Source organism: Amblyomma americanum, chromosome 7, assembly GCF_052857255.1.
Source record: "Amblyomma americanum isolate KBUSLIRL-KWMA chromosome 7, ASM5285725v1, whole genome shotgun sequence".
NCBI classification, from domain to species: Eukaryota; Metazoa; Arthropoda; class Arachnida; order Ixodida; family Ixodidae; genus Amblyomma; species Amblyomma americanum.
The window spans coordinates 14,037,991-14,055,616 of NC_135503.1; the positions used below are offsets into that span (position 1 = coordinate 14,037,991).

Here is a 17,626-nt window from a genome sequence, read left to right on the forward strand (position 1 = left end):
ATACCACGTCGCCCATTTCGGACCGGTTGATGGACATATAAATTATTTCGGTTTTGGCTACATCTGAAAACAAGGGGGAGGCCCCTAATGTTTTCGTGCTCCGTTCTTAAGTGGCGTCCGCTTTCAATTCGGGCTGGATAGCACGTTGCACTGCTCATCTGAGACCATGCCATACAAATGACTCCAGAGAGTGAAAACAAGGTGCGCTTGCACATTCGGTAATTTCAGGGAACGAGAACGCCAGTGCGAGAGTGACGTTAAATATGTCCCAGATTTTCCACCGTGAGCTGCTCGATCTTGCACAAACGGCAACTCGCTCCCGCCGTTTAGCGCGTAGCGCGTAAGGGAAGGAGCGACATCTGGTGGTAACGTGGGCTGTACTTCTAAAGGGCGAATGCTATGCACAGGACAAGAAAGTCTTTAAAAAAATACCACGCGCAGCGATGAGTGTTCTTTATTATTTTTCACTATTGAAGATTTGCATCAGTGGTTTTACAAAAGAGTAGGGACAGCGAAGTTTTCCTGGCATGCTTTATTGTCTAGAATGGTGCGTAATAAATTAGTAAACACGGATGATCAAGTGAAATTTGCATGCGGCCTGTAAAGAAATTATAACTACACATTTTTTTGTTATGAAGTTTCGGTTTCGGTTGCAGCAGCCAACCCAATGACGTCACAGCTATGGTGAGGACCACGTAAGGCATAGGAAACGTGTGATATAATTACCACTTTGTTTTAATTGGCTTCAACTGTTAATCCATCCTACCTCGGCATTAGGAACGGTAAAGCAGGAAAAAAATGAAATCGTGTCATAGTTTACGCCCCTTAGGCGACCTCAACCTTATGTGTGACATAATAAACTCAGGCCGGTTGTTGAAGCTGACATCAGAACTGCCAAAAAAACTCGACTTTGAAATGCTTCCTGGACTTAGGCGAATGCCACGAGATTGTCTATGTTTGCTAAAGAGTTGGAATCATTCCGAAGCAGGGATACACACTGACACGTTAATTGTTGTCTGTGTTCATTTTATACAATGTCGTTTTTTCTTGACCCGAAATCCGAACACTACGCTAGCTTTGCTTCAGCAACACCGTGCTGTTCGCATGCCCAGTACTATATGAAGAGAAAGTACTACTACCTTCTAGCGCTTTGGGCAACTCATGATCCGGTTAAGCATATTTTCATTTTGATGCGCATGCTTTACCTTTAAAGAGGGAAGTGCCAATAGGTTAAATTAATTTTTTTTCCTTTTGGTGCAAATAGTTTTCCAGAAACCGGTTTCTACAGACCAAAGAGAAAGACAAGGAAGTCCAACAAAGGTCTAGGAACGGTAAAGAAACGCAAGGGAATAAGCTGACACATTTAATGGCTTTGAATTTCGCAGCTAGCTAGCATAACTGAGACGAAGAAATGTCGGCATAGCATATAGGTTAAAGGAGCCTAGGTATCAAGTGAGAAATTTCTTTAATTATGAAGGATTTATATTGGTACGATCCGTGCTTAAAGACGCCCATTGCGTCGCAAATTAAAAGAAAGGTGACCGGACGTTGACCCTTGTTGTAAGACGATTGCAGCCACACCTGGGGTGGCGGTAAATGATGACGTTATGTTGAATTTTAGTAACCCTGGGAAGGAGTACGGAATAGGTAGGGGTGTGGGGTATTTAGTACTTCTCGACGTGAGTTGTCTGTTGTGGTTATGTCGCTACAATCGCATTAGAGCTGCGGGTAAGCTTTAGCGGATGGCTTTTTGCTGAGGTAGTTGGAGAAGCCTAGCGACGTAACCAGTAATAGAGCGTGAGGTTTCGGGTATGGTGTGGTGTGGTGTGAGGTTGGGAGGTAGAGGATGTGGGGTGTAGAGTAGGGTCATGCCGTGCACTGTTGTTCATCCCTCCATGTAAGGCAGGCGTCCGACATTACAAATGCAGTAATTGGACCTGACAAGGTACGTTGGAGGGACGGAGGGGGTGAGGGTGGAGTGCAGGGCTGTGGGCGGGCGGTACTGAGAGCTTTGGAGTAGCAAGGGTAGCAAGGTATAGTAAGCAATCATGAGGTGTTCGCGGGCTGACGGGGAGAGCGCGGATGGCGTGGAGGACACGGACGACGACAAAATCTCTCACAGAACGACACCCGTACTGGAGTCGCGTTAAAGAACGGAAAATATACTACTGTTAATATAGTGATAGTGCTTTTTTACTATTCCGAAACCAAAGATTAAGAAAAACGTTTACGTTTGAGTATACAAGCGCAGAAATTAAAATTACATAAAATGGATAACAGTCTGTATTAAACTGGGATACAATTTTACGACCTTCAGATATTGCTGCATTTGATGAGAGAACGCTGTTGCTATGACTACCCACGCCGGATTCAGAACAATGCAAGATAGCGACCGCTTTATATCCTGAACGACGAAGTACAGCCGCTGCTGAACACGTGCCACATAGACTGGTCGCCGTAAGAAGCCACACTTAAGAATCGGGAAATTTATGTCTCACGCCTGTCGTTGACCGACGGTACTGTACATAACATGAAAGTATTTATAATGCCGGCGTTAACTCATTTGTCAGTGAGTGGTGAGGAAACGTTTCGATAAATTTCTTTTTTTTTCACCGAATTGCGTCAGCAGAAATGAAGGAGTCAAGGACGTACTGCAGAAAAAATTAACTCATGGCTCCTACTTTCATGCGATTGAAAATGCCATCCTTCATTTCCAACACCTCATATAGATGCACTTTCGGGAGGTGTGGAGCCTGGAAATCAAATTTCACTCTGTGGCATATTTTGGTTTTATGCACCCGAACAAAAGAAACCTTAGCATTCTCTCGAGCTACTCTATATGCTGACAAACTACGTCCATGTATGCTACCTAACGCGCTCGCGAACACGTGTACTCGCGCAGTCACACACACACACACACACACACACACACACACACACACACACACACACACACACACACACACACACACACACACACACACACACACACACACACACACACACACACACACACACACACACACACACACACACACACACACACACACACACACACACACACACACACACACACACACACACACACACACACACACACACACACACACACACACACGCGCACGCACGCACGCACACGCACACGCACAAGCACACACGCACACGCACACACGCACACGCACACACACGCACGCGCGCACACACACACACACACACACACACACACACACACACACACACACACACACACACACACACACACACACACACACACACACACACACACACACACACACACACACACACACACACACACACACACACACACACACACGAAATCGCACAAACGCGCACGTTCAACATGGTGCGCAAGTTTACTTTCGAAATCTTCCGATAGTCGTGAGCTAGACCCAGTCAAAAGGATGGCAAACCGATTGCACTCTTGTCGACTGTACTGAAATTGTTTCTAATTCTCTCGCGGTACATAAGTCAGTGCTTGTAGTTAACGGATATGTATTTGCTGCCTTATTAAAGGGAATTAGCAAATCTTCGTTTCAGTATGTTAAACCGTTTCAGACTTTGAAGACATACTTTATGTGCATCAAAGAACTGGCTAGATTACGATCAGTTCCTTTCTCTGGAGGCATCGAGAGATATTGTGTTCATGCATGAGGGGTCTGAACTCCTCAAATATGCGTGAAACTTCCCGAATATAGTTCGGTTTCATTTATTTATCAAATGCTTTTCACTACTGCGTCACGATATTTTGGCCTTTTCCTCCTTGAGTGGGTTTGGTTTCCACCTTGAAGCGAGTATTTTGCAAACAAAATATGTTTCGAGATTGCGCATACTCTAATTACAATTTTTCTGACAAATTATTTGCTTACCATTTACTTTTTAGCTTCTTAACGAAGCCTAGCACAAACCAGGAGTAGGAACAGAAGTGAGTCTTTCTCTTTTTTTAAAATACCTCCACCGGAGTTTCATAGTTTGTGATTCTTTGTTATTTAATGTTTCGGGCTTTTCTCTTACGCAACTTTCATCAAGAATCAGGTCATTGACGGAGATGGAAGGGGCGTTAAGGCCATCCTAGGGCTGGACCTGGAGAAGGCCTTTGACAAAGTTCGGCACTCTTATATTCTTAAGTCCATTTCGGATCTTGGCCTCGGCGCACGCTTTCTTGACTACGTCAGGTCCTTCCTGTAAGGCAGGAAGGCTACCTTGAGCGTGGCGGAGCTGGAGTCAAAGACGTTAAATCTTGGAGACAGGGGCACTCCTCAGGGGGCCGTCATCTCACCCATATTGTTCAATCTGGCCATGGTCGGATTGGCCAAGAAGCTCTTGGAGATGGAGGGGATTAAACACACCATGCATGCAGATGATGTGACCATATGGTGTCCCGGTGGTAGTGAGGGCTATATCGAGAGTGTTCTGCAGGAGGCAGTAGATGCAATCGAGACTTCTTTGGACCCGACGGGGTTAAGGTGCTCCCTCTCCAAGTCGGAGCTGTTGCTGTACAGTCCCACTAGAAGGGGACCCAAGCCAAGGGGATGGATCTCCGTGGACAAGCTGAGCATTCAGCTTTGCTCAAGAAATGGCGATCTCATACCTAGGGTAGATAAGAACAGGGTTTTGGGGATGCTGATTGAGTCGAACAGCGCCAACACGCTGACGATCCAGAAGATCATTGCCAAGACAGAAAATGCGGTACACCTAGTGAAGAGGGTGACCAACAGGCAGACGGGGATGAAGGAAGATAGTCTGATTATGCTTATCCACGCATTTGTATTGTGTCACTTTACTTATATGGCGGCAATGCACAAGTGGAAACCCTCAGAGAAGGAGAAGCTTGACACGCAGGTTAGGAAGATCCCCAATAAAGTGTTGGGAGTGCCATTGTGCACCAGCAACGACCGACTTCTCCAGCTGGGAATTCATAATACCTTGGATGAGATATCTGAGGCTCAGGAGAGGACGCAGATGGCGCGTCTCTCTACGACTAGCGCCGGTCGGCAGATTCTGAGAGAGTTCGGTGTTCCTCAGGAGAAGATTTCGCAGCTTCACGTCGGTATTCCCTTGAGGGTCCGTAAGCGGTATCACGCCAAGCCTGTTCACAGGAACATGCATCCGGAGCGAAATGTGGGTAGAAGAAAGGCCAGGGGAGCTTGCCTGCTGAGACTCATTCGTGATGAGAATCAGAGGGTTGGCTTCGTGGATGCTTCTTTTAACGAGGAGAGGAAGCTGTTTTGCGTAGTTGTCGTGGACAATGAGGGCAGTGTCGTTAACGCTGCTACCGTTCGGACTGATAGGCCAGAGGACGCGGAGCAAGCGGCTATTGCGCTCGCCCTGGTTGACAGGCGCAGACGTTTTGTATATAGTGATTCAAAGTCGGCCGTTAGGGCCTTTTAGAAGGGCCCGGCGGCTAAGGCTGCTTTTAAAATTATGCAGACCTGCGAGATCTCTCAGCACTACTTATGTTGGTTCCCTGCTCACCTTGGGATGATTGAGGGAGCCCCTCCGAATCTCACTGAGCCCGCTCATGAGGAAGTGCGAGATCTTACCCTCCGCTCTGCCCCGCGCCACGGCGTGGCAGTACTCCCCGAGAACAGAAACTCCCCTTCCACATACAATGAGATCACGAAAGATTACCTTCTTAATCGCAGTGTTTACGGTTAGCCACGTCCTAAACTAAACAGGGCTCAGGCACTTACATTACGCTTATTACAGACTAGTACTTATACTTGCCCACGGAGGCTGAACATGTTTTATCCTGAGACGTATACAGAGCCTTATTGCCAGGATTGCGGTGCTTTAGCCACGCTCGAACATATGCTCTGGACTTGCGAGAGAATTGAAGACTCGGCGATCAAGGACGCGTCCAGGTGGGAGGCCGCACTTCGCAGCCCGGACCTGGATGAACAATTCTGGGCTGTCCAGCAGGCTCACGACGTGGCCGTGAGGCTTGGTCTTCCAGTCTCGACGTGGGAGCGGCCCGCTTAGTGGTTAATGATCACTACTTGCAGTACCAAATAAAGTTTGCCATCCATCTTACACAACTTCAAGCACCATATTTAACACGACGCTCTAAATTTTGTAGTCCGAACAATTGAGATGCATTTGTAAGCGCTGAAGCAAAATGCTTCTATTACGACTAAACGAAGCCGTAATGTCTCGCCATATGATTGAAATGTTTGCCAATTAAGTGTGTGTAAGACGTATCACACGACCTTTTCTGCACGCGGCTTCCGCGACCGACTATCGATCCCAGATCCTCGTGCTCCAGTGCAGAATGCCGCGGTCGGCGACCCATGAAAATCAGAATGTCCATTATAGGCCTCATTAGCAGTACATTGCTATACGGGCCAAAACATCAAGCAGTCACGGAGAGAGGAAAGTTAGAGCGAGCGGTAATTAACGGAGAGTAGGGCACAGTTTATTGGATGCTTGGTACCTATTCCTGCATAGAAGTTTCACGTTTTAGTACCGGTGTCATTCAAGTAGGACAGGACTCATTCCTCCCGCGCAAGAATTGGTTAGTAGAAAACTAATGTTATGTCCAAGAGGCTAGGAGACCAATTATCGCTTACTATAGCAACTGGGGCAATGAAACGGTTAAGGGAGTGCATTTATTTACGCCAAGTAGGGGCCATAGATTCCTATCATGAAAAATATATAGCCAGAGTAATAAGAATGGATCGAACATCATGGAATCGCAGCGCTATGGATGGATGGCGCTGATTATTGCCAAGCACTGCCAAGCTATGAGTATCAGCTTACCGATACCGCTCAAAAGAAAACGAGCATAACATGATATCTATTTGGCACTCACGCACAGCGCTGAGACTTGGAGGGTAACGAAAATGCTTGAAATCGGATCAAGGACAGCGCAGCGACGTATGCGATTGAAAATTACACCAGCAACGTTGAGGAGCAGAAAATATTATGGTCCAGAAGGGTATAGCGTCCCAAAGCAACTCAGGCTGTGAGCGACGCTGTAGTGAAGGGCTCCGGAAATTTCCACCACCTGGGGGTACTATAACGTCGCACAGTTTAACATCGCACAGGACACGGGCCTCTGGAATTGCGCCTCCTTCGAAATTATACCGCCGCGGCCGGTTTCGAACCTGCGTCTTTCGGGTCAGCAGTCGAGCGCCATAACCACTGAGCCACCGTAACAGCGTGCATTAGAGAACAAAATCGAGTTAGTGATATCCAGGCAGAAGTCCAGACGGGAAAATAGACCTGGGTAGAAATAGACCATAGTCGAGGACAGATCACCGATAGTCTTTCTCGGGATAACATACTGGACTTCTGTGGGAACAAAACGCAGCCGAAAACTGTAAAGGATCAAGTATGCATATTAGAATACTAAATCTCCTTGGATAAAAGGGCAGGAGGAATCAAGATATAAGAATCAAGAGATACTGTCTTCGTGCAGATACAGTCTGGCTCACTCTGGTGACGACTGTGATCTATGAACGCAAGCTTTTCGAAGAACTGAGAACGTTTCCAGCTGTTGAGCATTAAGACCCCTCGGCCTTTGTGTTTGAACTTGTTAAGGGTATGTAACAAGAGCGTTCAGCTCTCTGGTACACCTTTTCTTGAACTACGCGATGTGTGTCGCGAACTGAAAAGTGGAGACAAACCTGTGCTACAAATTCGGGTGCTGCCGCGAGGCACGGCCGAGCTTCGCTTTCCGTTCTTCCATTATTTCGAGTTCCCTCCGCAAAGGTTTTGTTGCGACCTTCTTTTGACTCTTTCGGTTCAAATACTGAGTCAGTTCAGGAGTGAAAGGGCAGAATTCGTCATTGAAATATTGATTAGAAGCCTCAATAAAAGTAAACTGCTTCGTTGTGTCCAGCCTCAAGATGGAAACGAACGTACAGTGATGAGCAAAATTGTACGAAGGCGGGTTCATAGAAATAAAACAAATATTCCTGACTTGCATCGCTGCCTATTCATTCAGCTGGAATTCGTTCCGGCGGATGCAGCAGGCGTGTCCGCTCATTCTTCCAGGCTTTATCAAAGTACTGGTATGCCTGATCCCTCACAAGTAAAGTTTTCTCCGCGAACCCCCACCACGTAAACTTTTGGTTTGGCTTATGGTTTGGTTTTAAGGGGGCTTAACGTCCCAAAGCGACTCAGGCTATGAGAGACGACGTAGTGAAGGGCTCCGGAAATTTCGACCACCTGGGGTTCTTTAACGTGCACTGACATCGCACAGTACACGGGCCTCTAGAATTTCGCCTCCATCGAAATTCGACCGCCGCGGCCGGGATCGAACCCGCCTCTTTCGGGCCGGCAGCCGAGCGCCATAACCACTCAGCCACCGCGGCGGCTTCCACGTAAACTTTTGTCCGTGACTGTAAACGCGTTCATCGCGCGGAATATCGAAGCGGTTAGCGAACCACGCTTCCACTGAACCCACGTCGCGTCGAGAGCGAGCCCGCGCAGGAGTCGAGCCCCGTGTTTTCGTGCCGGTTCGTTCACCGCGGGGCAGCAGGGAGGACCCGCCGCTGCTCCCTGCGAAGGCGAGCGCCCCGTCCGCCCTCCCCGGTTGGCGCTTGTCCAGCGCGATTGAGTCGGGCAGCCGCCGCCGCTGCTTCTCGTTGACGAGTGCCGCTCCTGTCGGGGTCAAAGCAGATGGATGGCTTCCCGCCGACGGAGAAGACGACGCACGCGCTACCCAGCAGAGGGAAAGACAGGCACGTATCCGTGCCCCGCTTCGTTTTTTCCACCGGAGGAGGACGGGGGTGGGCGAAGGCACGAGCACGCACGCACGCGGACGTCTTGACGTGAGTCGAGGGCCCCCGCAACGCGTCATCCGGCAGTGTACACGCTAGGTGACGTAGGCGGCCTGTGTCGTCACGCAAGGTCCGCTCGTACACCGCAGGAGTCTACGCGGGGCACGGGGAGAGAAAATACTGGCGAAAGAAGCTACGCCATAACTCTGCGCTGTATGAAAGCGAGTGGCGACGCGTTGAAGTCATGTTGACGGGTAGAGGACGCTTATGTGTTTTGTTTTTCGCTTGCGTCATGCGAAGGCGAGTTACGACAGTGAGGGAAGTTCACAGTGAACGCTGCGCACCTCGTGCTTCGACCGCTATAGTGGCGCAACGATAATTTGTCAATCATTTTGCTCGTGAAAGAAGGGCCGAGCGGTCACTGAGGTGTGTTCGGTCCTGGAAAGGTGGCTGGGGTGACACGTACCGTTGCTACGCGGTTCATGGCGTTGTACGAAACATGTGGCGGAGAGGGGTTTGGGGAGGGGTGCTTTAGAGTCGTTTTTGTACAGTTGCACCCCATCAAACCCTGGACTCTGAGCGCCTGGCTTTCAGTCTTACCCGTGCTGGCGTTCTGTCACCCACACCACTTGCGGCAAGAGACAGACTTCCTTGGTCGAGCAAACGGACAGCCTGCGTTCCAAGCTTCGAAACAGGTAGTCTTGCATGACCACTACTCAACGTAATGAAAAAAGTGACCTTCTATGATCCCCAACATGGAACTCACAGAGAGGCAATTCGAGAAACATCATAGCGTTGTTCGCCTAAGACAAGTTGGGTGTAAATCTACACGCACCGCTTGATTAATCTAGATCAGAGCTCGAGTAAAAGCAAAAGATCTCGGTTAGATCACTGAGTTAAAGACTTGGTGAATGGATAAAAGTGGCCGAGGCCGCTATGCTTAGTCTCCTGAGAAAGCTAATCTAATGCTTATTGTGATGACCCCCATAATGCGCAGGTCCACACGGGACGGAGAGGCAAAGAGACACCGTATGGCTCAGTTTAAACAAACAGGTATATTCAATAATTACACATGATTAAGATTATACATCAGAGGCTGGGGCGTCCGAGCTTACGTGCCGACGACTTCATGGGGGCGATGGAGTGGCTCCGGAGTTGGGCTCGAGCGGTTGCTGGCAGAAGCTGCACGCTGACGGGCTTCGGCGCTGAAGGCCCTCTTGGCAAACGATGTCGTCCTGAGCGTGCTTGCAGTAGAATTTCAATAGTCGTCCGTTTCTTCGAGGATGGTTCACAAACCCTTCCTCTAGTGTCGTTCGGCTTGGAAGATGAACAGGAGGCGAGCTTGTAGATGATGACAGCAGAGCATAATTTTACAACAGAACAAACTTTGCACTTCTTTACTCATCGACCGGGCAGGTTAGTGCCTAAGTAGCATCACATTACATGCTAAGCATGGAGCCCCAGCTCAGACTGGACTGCATCCGTTTACATGTGCTTTTAAGCACTTGATTAACAAAGGACTAAGGGCGGTCATTTCCAGTGGCCCGCCCAAAGCATCAATTCTCCAATCCAAAATAACATGCGAGATGGGGACCACCCCTTTGGGTTGGGCTTAGCCTCGAACCCAGAGTCTGTTAACAATACAAACTAAATAAACAACAAAAACGCCACCACTCTCTCTCAAGTGAGAGTATACACAGGCTCTCTCTTCGGAGCTAATTCACTAGCGCCTGTCTTTCCACATTCTTGGCGAGTACTGCCTGTCCGCCATGACAGGTGTCCGTCGCGGCCCTTCTGGGAAGCTGTGGGTGCCTTCCCGGCGATAGCCCACGACAAAGGGGGCGGGAGGGAAAGAATGTCGTCTTCGCGGTATCGCATAGCGTCGGCTGTGGTACGGCGCGCTCTGGCCCGCTGACAGCTCCCTTGTCCTGGAATGTAACCGGAAATTGGGGAGGATAAAGCCTGTTTCCCCGGGGCGGCGGCGGGTCCGGTTTTTCTGGTCGTCACTCAAAGAGCATGGCTGGGTAATTGATGATGCCGCTGTCACGGGTCTCCGTCTACGCCGCGCCGTCGGACGTGGATCCTCGTAGCACACACGGAATGTCACACTCGCTCACCCTCCAGAAGAATGTTCTCCGAACATTTGAGTCCACGCAGCTCCCCTTGTCTTTCTGAATCGCCTCGCACAGTGCGTCCGACAAAACACTTTTCGCTGCACTCAACACCACTGCACAACACCATATGCCTCCGCTGTCATAACTGGCGTCTCCAGGGGCAGCACTGATCTTCTTTTACAGATAAACATGAAACTCAGCACCCAAGCCTCTCTTTTCTAGTCCAAACTGGACGAAATAAATTTACCACAGTTATAAAGGAGCTCCCACTTCTAGCACGATCACGGCACAGACATAAATATAGATAACGAAAGGAAGTAGGGCAGGTTCTGCATGCGCTCCGCATGCTCTCCTGTGCAGGTGTTACTTAATGACAGAAAGGTTTAACTACCAACTCCGATAACTTAACACATAAGCACATAGCAATGTTATGAGCTGCGGCATTACACAATTCTAACCAGTTCACAACTCCGCTCTGTTTACGCCATTAGTCCGACTTAGCTTTCCGATTTCGCAGCGGATATCGGCCTTCATGAGTCATACTAAGTAAGTCTGTGCCCCTTTGTCTGCTTTGGGACTCGCGAGGGCTCGTGGCAGGAGCCTCTCCTGGCGTTATCTGCGCGGCAACGTCGCGCGCTTCTTCTTCTAGCAATGCATGAAGTAAATCCGGTGGCATTCCGGCCGTCACCTCGGGCGCCTGCCGAACAAATGCAGGAGAGGGCGTTTCTTGCGAACTATCTGCGCGCTCCGCTTCACTTCTGTCCCCATCAAAATCCGCGCTTTCCCTTTCCTCATTTCGTGAATACTGAACCGGTGCCGACTTGAGGCGATTTGCGTGTATCCTTATCAAACGCCGGTTCACGTCTCGGACTCTGAAGTTTACCGGAGAAAGCTTCTCGACAACCTCGCACGGTCCTCTCCACTTCGTCTGGAACTTACGAGCTAGCCCAATCTGCCTTTGGCAGTTTTCAATGTACACGCTGTCCCCCACATCAAACGGCGCGTCTCTAGCACTGCGATCGTGCACCTCCTTCCTGCGCTTCGCCGCTTTCTTTAAGGACTCCTTTGCGATGTCCCTCGCCACTTGCAAGCGCGATTCTAGCTCAACCTTATAGTCGTCCAGTGAAGCGTATGGGACACGACGGGGGCCCTCTGGCACTTCACTAGGCTGGTCCGGGTCTCGGCCGTAGAGAAGAAAGAATGGCGATTCGCCCGTGCTCTCGTGTGCTGCGGAATTGTAGGCAAACATTGCATACGGGAGCCACAAGTCCCAGTCCCGCTGGTCGCGCGAAACAAAATGCGACAGGAACCCGGCCACGGTTTGGTTCAGTCGCTCCACCGCGCCGTTGCAAGCCGGATGGTACGGTGTTGTCTGCTTCTTAGCGATCTTAAGCAGCTCGCAAACTCTCCTCATTAGCTGCGACACGAAGTTCGTTCCCCGATCTGTCAAGAGTTGCCTCGGGGGTCCATGTCGGAGCACGATCTGTTCGACAAATGCTCTTGCAACCGTGTCTGCCTTCTGATCTGGGAGTGCTACCGCTTCCGCGTATTTTGAAAGGTGGTCGACAAATACTAAAATGTACTTGTTTCCGGAAGTGGTCGTGGGCAATGGACCCATTATGTCCATACCTGTCCGCTCGAAGGGAGCCGAAACCTCAGGGAACGGCTGAATTGGAGCTGGTCTTCGTCCCTTGGGTGTTTTTCTTTCGAGACAGGAATGACACTTCGCACAGTAGTCTCTAACATCCTGTCGCATGCCACTCCAAAAGTACAAACGCTCTACACGCCTGCGTGTCTTCGCTACGCCAAAATGACCGGCGCATGGCGCATCGTGAAACGCGCGAAGAACCCTTTCTGTCCACGACCGAGGTATGACGACTCTCTCCCAAGCGGTTTTCTCTGGTCTCCCTTTCCTGGTTGGCCTCGTGCGCCGACACAGGGTGCCGTCTTTGTCAATGAAATAACCTAGCTGTTCGGGATGAGACGGCGCGCCCTCTAAGCTTTCGATTATTCGCTTCAGGTCAGGATCTTTGCACTGCTCTGTGCGTAATTCGGCGGGGTCGACTACGGGGACAAACTCTTCTATAGCTGCCACGGCAGCTGTGCGGCTGAGTGCATCGGCATTCAGATGTGTCTTTCCTGACGTGCTCAACTTCAAAGCAGTATTCCTGCAGGTGTAGATTCCATCTAGCGAGTCGCGAGCTAGGGTCCCTGACACTCATCACCCATTTCAGAGGATGGCAGTCTGTGACTAGCTTGAATTTGCGGCCGTAAAGGTAGCATCTGAAGTGCTTTACTGCCCAGACAACGGCGAGGCACTCCCTTTCCGTAGCTCCGTACTTTTGCTCTGTGGGGCTCAACTGTCGGCTAGCAAAAGCAACGGGATGTTCTTTGCCCTCGATAACCTGAGATAGCACGGCACCAACTGCGAACTTTGACGCATCTGTGGCCATAACGAAGGGCAAACTAAAATCCGGGTGGCGTAACAGCGGTGCACTCATTAGCTTCCTTTTCAGGGCCCCAAAAGCATTCTCCGCGTTTTCGTCCCAACGAAAGGCGACATTTTTGGCTGTTAAGGCGGTGAGCGGCTTAGCGAGCTTGGCGAACTCCTCTATGTGCCTTCAGTAGTAACCGATCAGGCCGAGAAACTGCCGGACCTGGCGGACGCTAGTCGGGGATGGAAAATCCGAGACACACCTTAGTTTCTCAGGGTCCGGTCGCACGCCGTCAGCTGAAACAACGTGCCCGAGGTATTTCACCTCGTTTTTGAGGAATTGGCACTTAGAGGGCTTCAGTTTGAGACCCGCTGCTCTTAGTCGCACCAAAACCTGCTCAATATCGCGCAAATGGTTATCAAAACTGCCACTGTATATGATAATGTCATCCATATACACGAAGCACAGCCTCCCCAGAAGACCTGCCAGGATAACATCAGCGGTTCTCTGCCAGACAGCAGGGCTGTTGGCCAGACCCATCGGCATTCTTTTCCATTCATAGTGCCCTGAGGGCGTGTTGAATGCCGTTTTCTCGGCAACTGCCGGATCCATTGCTATCTGCCAGAATCCCGCCGCCATGTCCACTACCGTGAAGTACCTGGCAGAGCCCAGCTGAGAAAGCGTCTCCTGTATATTGGGGATGGGGTATGGATCGATGCGAGTTACGGCATTTAGTTTGCGGTAGTCCACTACCAATCGATACGAGCCATCTGGCTTTTCCACCAATAGTGCTGGTGCTCCCCAGGGTGACTTTGAGTGTTCGACAATGCCGCGATCAATCAGGTCCTGCACCTGCCTCTCCATCTCCTCACGTTGGGAGTAAGGAATCCTGTACGCACGCTGGTAAACGGGCGATGAAGTGTCGGTTTCTATCCTGTGCTTTATAACGCCACAGCAGCCCAAATCCAGGTGGGACGCGGCGAATACCTCCGAGTAGTCGTTCAGCAAACCAGCCAGAGCCTCCCTCTCCCTGGATTTTACGTGAGAAAGATCGAACGACACCTTTGGAGCAGCCGAAGGACTAGCATGCTCTACAGTTGCGAGTACCGTATCGGTGGGCTCACGTTGCTCTATCGCAGAGGTGAAGAAAGCCAATGTTTTGTTCTTGGGAAGGCTCAGTGGCTGCTGGCTACAGTTAACCACCCGTAGGGGCACTCTGTGGGCGTCATTAACTGTCACGAGGCACGCGGCTGCCTTCAGGCCATTGCTGAGAGAGTCGACCGGCTCAAGCACTCCCACGGCGCCGCTCTCTACATCTGAAGGCACAAACGCGTACAAAATGTGCTCCGACCAAGGAAGGACGACCGCCTCCTCGACCAGCCGGACGGCAACCCGCGAATATACCTTCTCCAATGATCCCACTGTTTGACGGGTGTCAATATCGGTAATGCGAATCTCAGCCCCTCTCCTGTTCAAAAACGGAACTTTTGAGCCGCCCGCATTAACCTCTTCCTCAGAGAATGAGACTACTACCTTCCCTTTTCTCAAAAAATCCTGCCCTAATATACCTGACACTCCGTTTGGCAGAGACACCGTGTCCGGGCATACGTAGCAGGGGTGCTCCAATGCAATTCCGCCGAGAGAGAAGTGTAACCGGTAGAGTCCACTTATGCCAAGAGCATCCCCCGTTATGCCTACAAATTTGGTTGCCATACCACCAGACGCTTCCAACACCTCGCGGTCCCCCTTCCTTCGAAGCGTGTTAAAACTGCTCTCCTTAAGCAATGTCACCTTTGACCCCGTATCTATCAACAATTCCATACAACAACCATTTAACTTGCAACGCACAACAGGGCATGCCTCGTCGGCCACACAAACTACCACCACCTCATCATCTACTGCTCCCTCCCCACGCTCCTCAGGCTGGGGAGGACTAACTAGTTTTTTGACTCGGTATCTGGAGCCCCGCTGTAGGCTTGCTTAGGGCGTGTCTCGCCTGCTTCTCTTTGTGGCTCCCCACGGCGCACGTTTTGGCAGAACCTGGCGATGTGTCCGCGACCCTGGCAAGCGAAGCATACGATTTCTTCAAAATCTCGCATACCGCGCCTGTAGCTTTGTGGCGGTCTCCGGTTTCCAGCGAATGGGCGCTGTTGAGCGCGCGCTTCAACCTGGCATTCTACCTGCTGAGATAGCAGCTGTTCTAAGCGATCTAACCGCTCTGTCAAGAGAGCAACCTCAGGGTTGAGCACCGCTCTCTCTATGACGCGTACTCTCGCTGCGGCTGTCGTTAACGCCTCATTTTGTTCCTCATCCAATGCGGCCTCCACGGCTTGGTCGAAATTGCTCGGCTTGCGCGAGAGCACGAACCGGCGCACGGGGTCTTGCAGACCAGCCACGAACAAAGCGGTCATTTCCTCTTTAAGTATATCCTCCGCGTATTTCTTCTTAAGCTGGTCTCCTTCCTCCTCCCTGGTTAACGTATCGCGCGCTAAGCGCTGAAGCCGCGACGCAAACGTTCGCACGTCCTCCCCTACCATCTGTCCGGCGTCACGGAACCTCTGTACTCGCACGTGACGTGGTTCAGTGTCAAAATGCTCAAACGCGAGCTTCTTAAATTCCGCAAATGATTTTGTGGATTTTACTTTTTCGTCTCGCCATGCAAAATCATGAGCAGCTCCTGCCATCTTACACCTCGCCATTCCCAGCATTTGAGCATCGGACCATCCCCCCATTTTCCCAATCTCTTCTAGCATGGAAAAGAAATCGCAGATTGGAACCCCTGTCTTATCTCCCGTAAACGTCGGAATGACGCTTCCTAATGCCAGCATGCTTTATCCGAGCGACGGCTGTGGAGTGGGAGCTCCCTCAGATACAGTCATTTTTTTTTCAAGCCCTCCAGTGCCTCAAGCCTCTCAAATGGGGGTAAAAGTCCCACAATCAGTCCCGTGATTCCCTTTTGATTACAATTTTGAAGTCATGAATGTCACAGCATTCAGAGGACATTTGCTTTTGAGACCCCACTTCTGACACCAGTGTGATGACCCCCATAATGCGCAGGTCCACACGGGACGGAGAGGCAAAGAGACACCGTATGGCTCAGTTTAAACAAACAGGTATATTCAATAATTACACATGATTAAGATTATACATCAGAGGCTGGGGCGTCCGAGCTTACGTGCCGACGACTTCATGGGGGCGATGGAGTGGCTCCGGAGTTGGGCTCGAGCGGTTGCTGGCAGAAGCTGCACGCTGACGGGCTTCGGCGCTGAAGGCCCTCTTGGCAAACGATGTCGTCCTGAGCGTGCTTGCAGTAGAATTTCAATAGTCGTCCTTTTCTTCGAGGATGGTTCACAAACCCTTCCTCTAGTGTCGTTCGGCTTGGAAGATGAACAGGAGGCGAGCTTGTAGATGATGACAGGAGAGCATAATTTTACAACAGAACAAACTTTGCACTTCTTTACTCATCGACCGGGCAGGTTAGTGCCTAAGTAGCATCACATTACATGCTAAGCATGGAGCCCCAGCTCAGACTGGACTGCATCCGTTTACATGCGCTTTTAAGCACTTGATTAACAAAGGACTAAGGGCGGTCATTTCCAGTGGCCCGCCCAAAGCATCAATTCTCCAATCCAAAATAACATGCGAGATGGGGACCACCCCTTTGGGTTGGGCTTAGCCTCGAACCCAGAGTCTGTTAACAATACAAACTAAATAAACAACAAAAACGCCACCACTCTCTCTCAAGTGAGAGTATACACAGGCTCTCTCTTCGGAGCTAATTCACTAGCGCCTGTCTTTCCACATTCTTGGCGAGTACTGCCTGTCCGCCATGACAGGTGTCCGTCGCGGCCCTTCTGGGAAGCTGTGGGTGCCTTCCCGGCGATAGCCCACGACAAAGGGGGGGGGGGGGGGGAGGGAAAGAATGTCGTCTTCGCGGTATCGCATAGCGTCGGCTGTGGTACGGCGCGCTCTGGCCCGCTGACAGCTCCCTTGTCCTGGAATGTAACCGGAAATTGGGGAGGATAAAGCCTGTTTCCCCGGGGCGGCGGCGGGTCCGGTTTTTCTGGTCGTCACTCAAAGAGCATGGCTGGGTAATTGATGATGCCGCTGTCACGGGTCTCCGTCTACGCCGCGCCGTCGAACGTGGATCCTCGTAGCACACACGGAATGTCACATTATTTATTGACGATTTTGAATAGGGGTGCCAAACGTCACGGAACACCCCTCTTCCCCCCCCTCCCCCAGCTCCTTCCCACGTAACAGAAGTGACAGCAATAGCTGTACCACCACCAGCCCTCTTTCTCAATTGAGAGGGCTGCTCAAAGGCCCCGCA

The 17,626-nt window shown here is 50.6% G+C and overlaps 1 protein-coding gene across 5 annotated transcripts in view; it reads left to right on the forward strand.

Moving 5' to 3' along the window:
* The window catches only part of LOC144098523 (MFS-type transporter SLC18B1-like), a 45,001-nt gene that overhangs the window by 9,598 nt on the left and 17,777 nt on the right, over positions 1–17,626 (forward strand). Inside the window, exon 1 of one of the 5 annotated variants that reach the window (XM_077631232.1) lies at positions 7,340–9,439. The exons of the other annotated variants lie outside the window; for them this stretch is intronic. The gene's annotated coding sequence lies outside the window, so the exon portion shown is untranslated. Of the gene's footprint in view, positions 1–7,339; positions 9,440–17,626 lie in introns of those variants that run through there. 5 annotated transcript variants of the gene reach the window in all.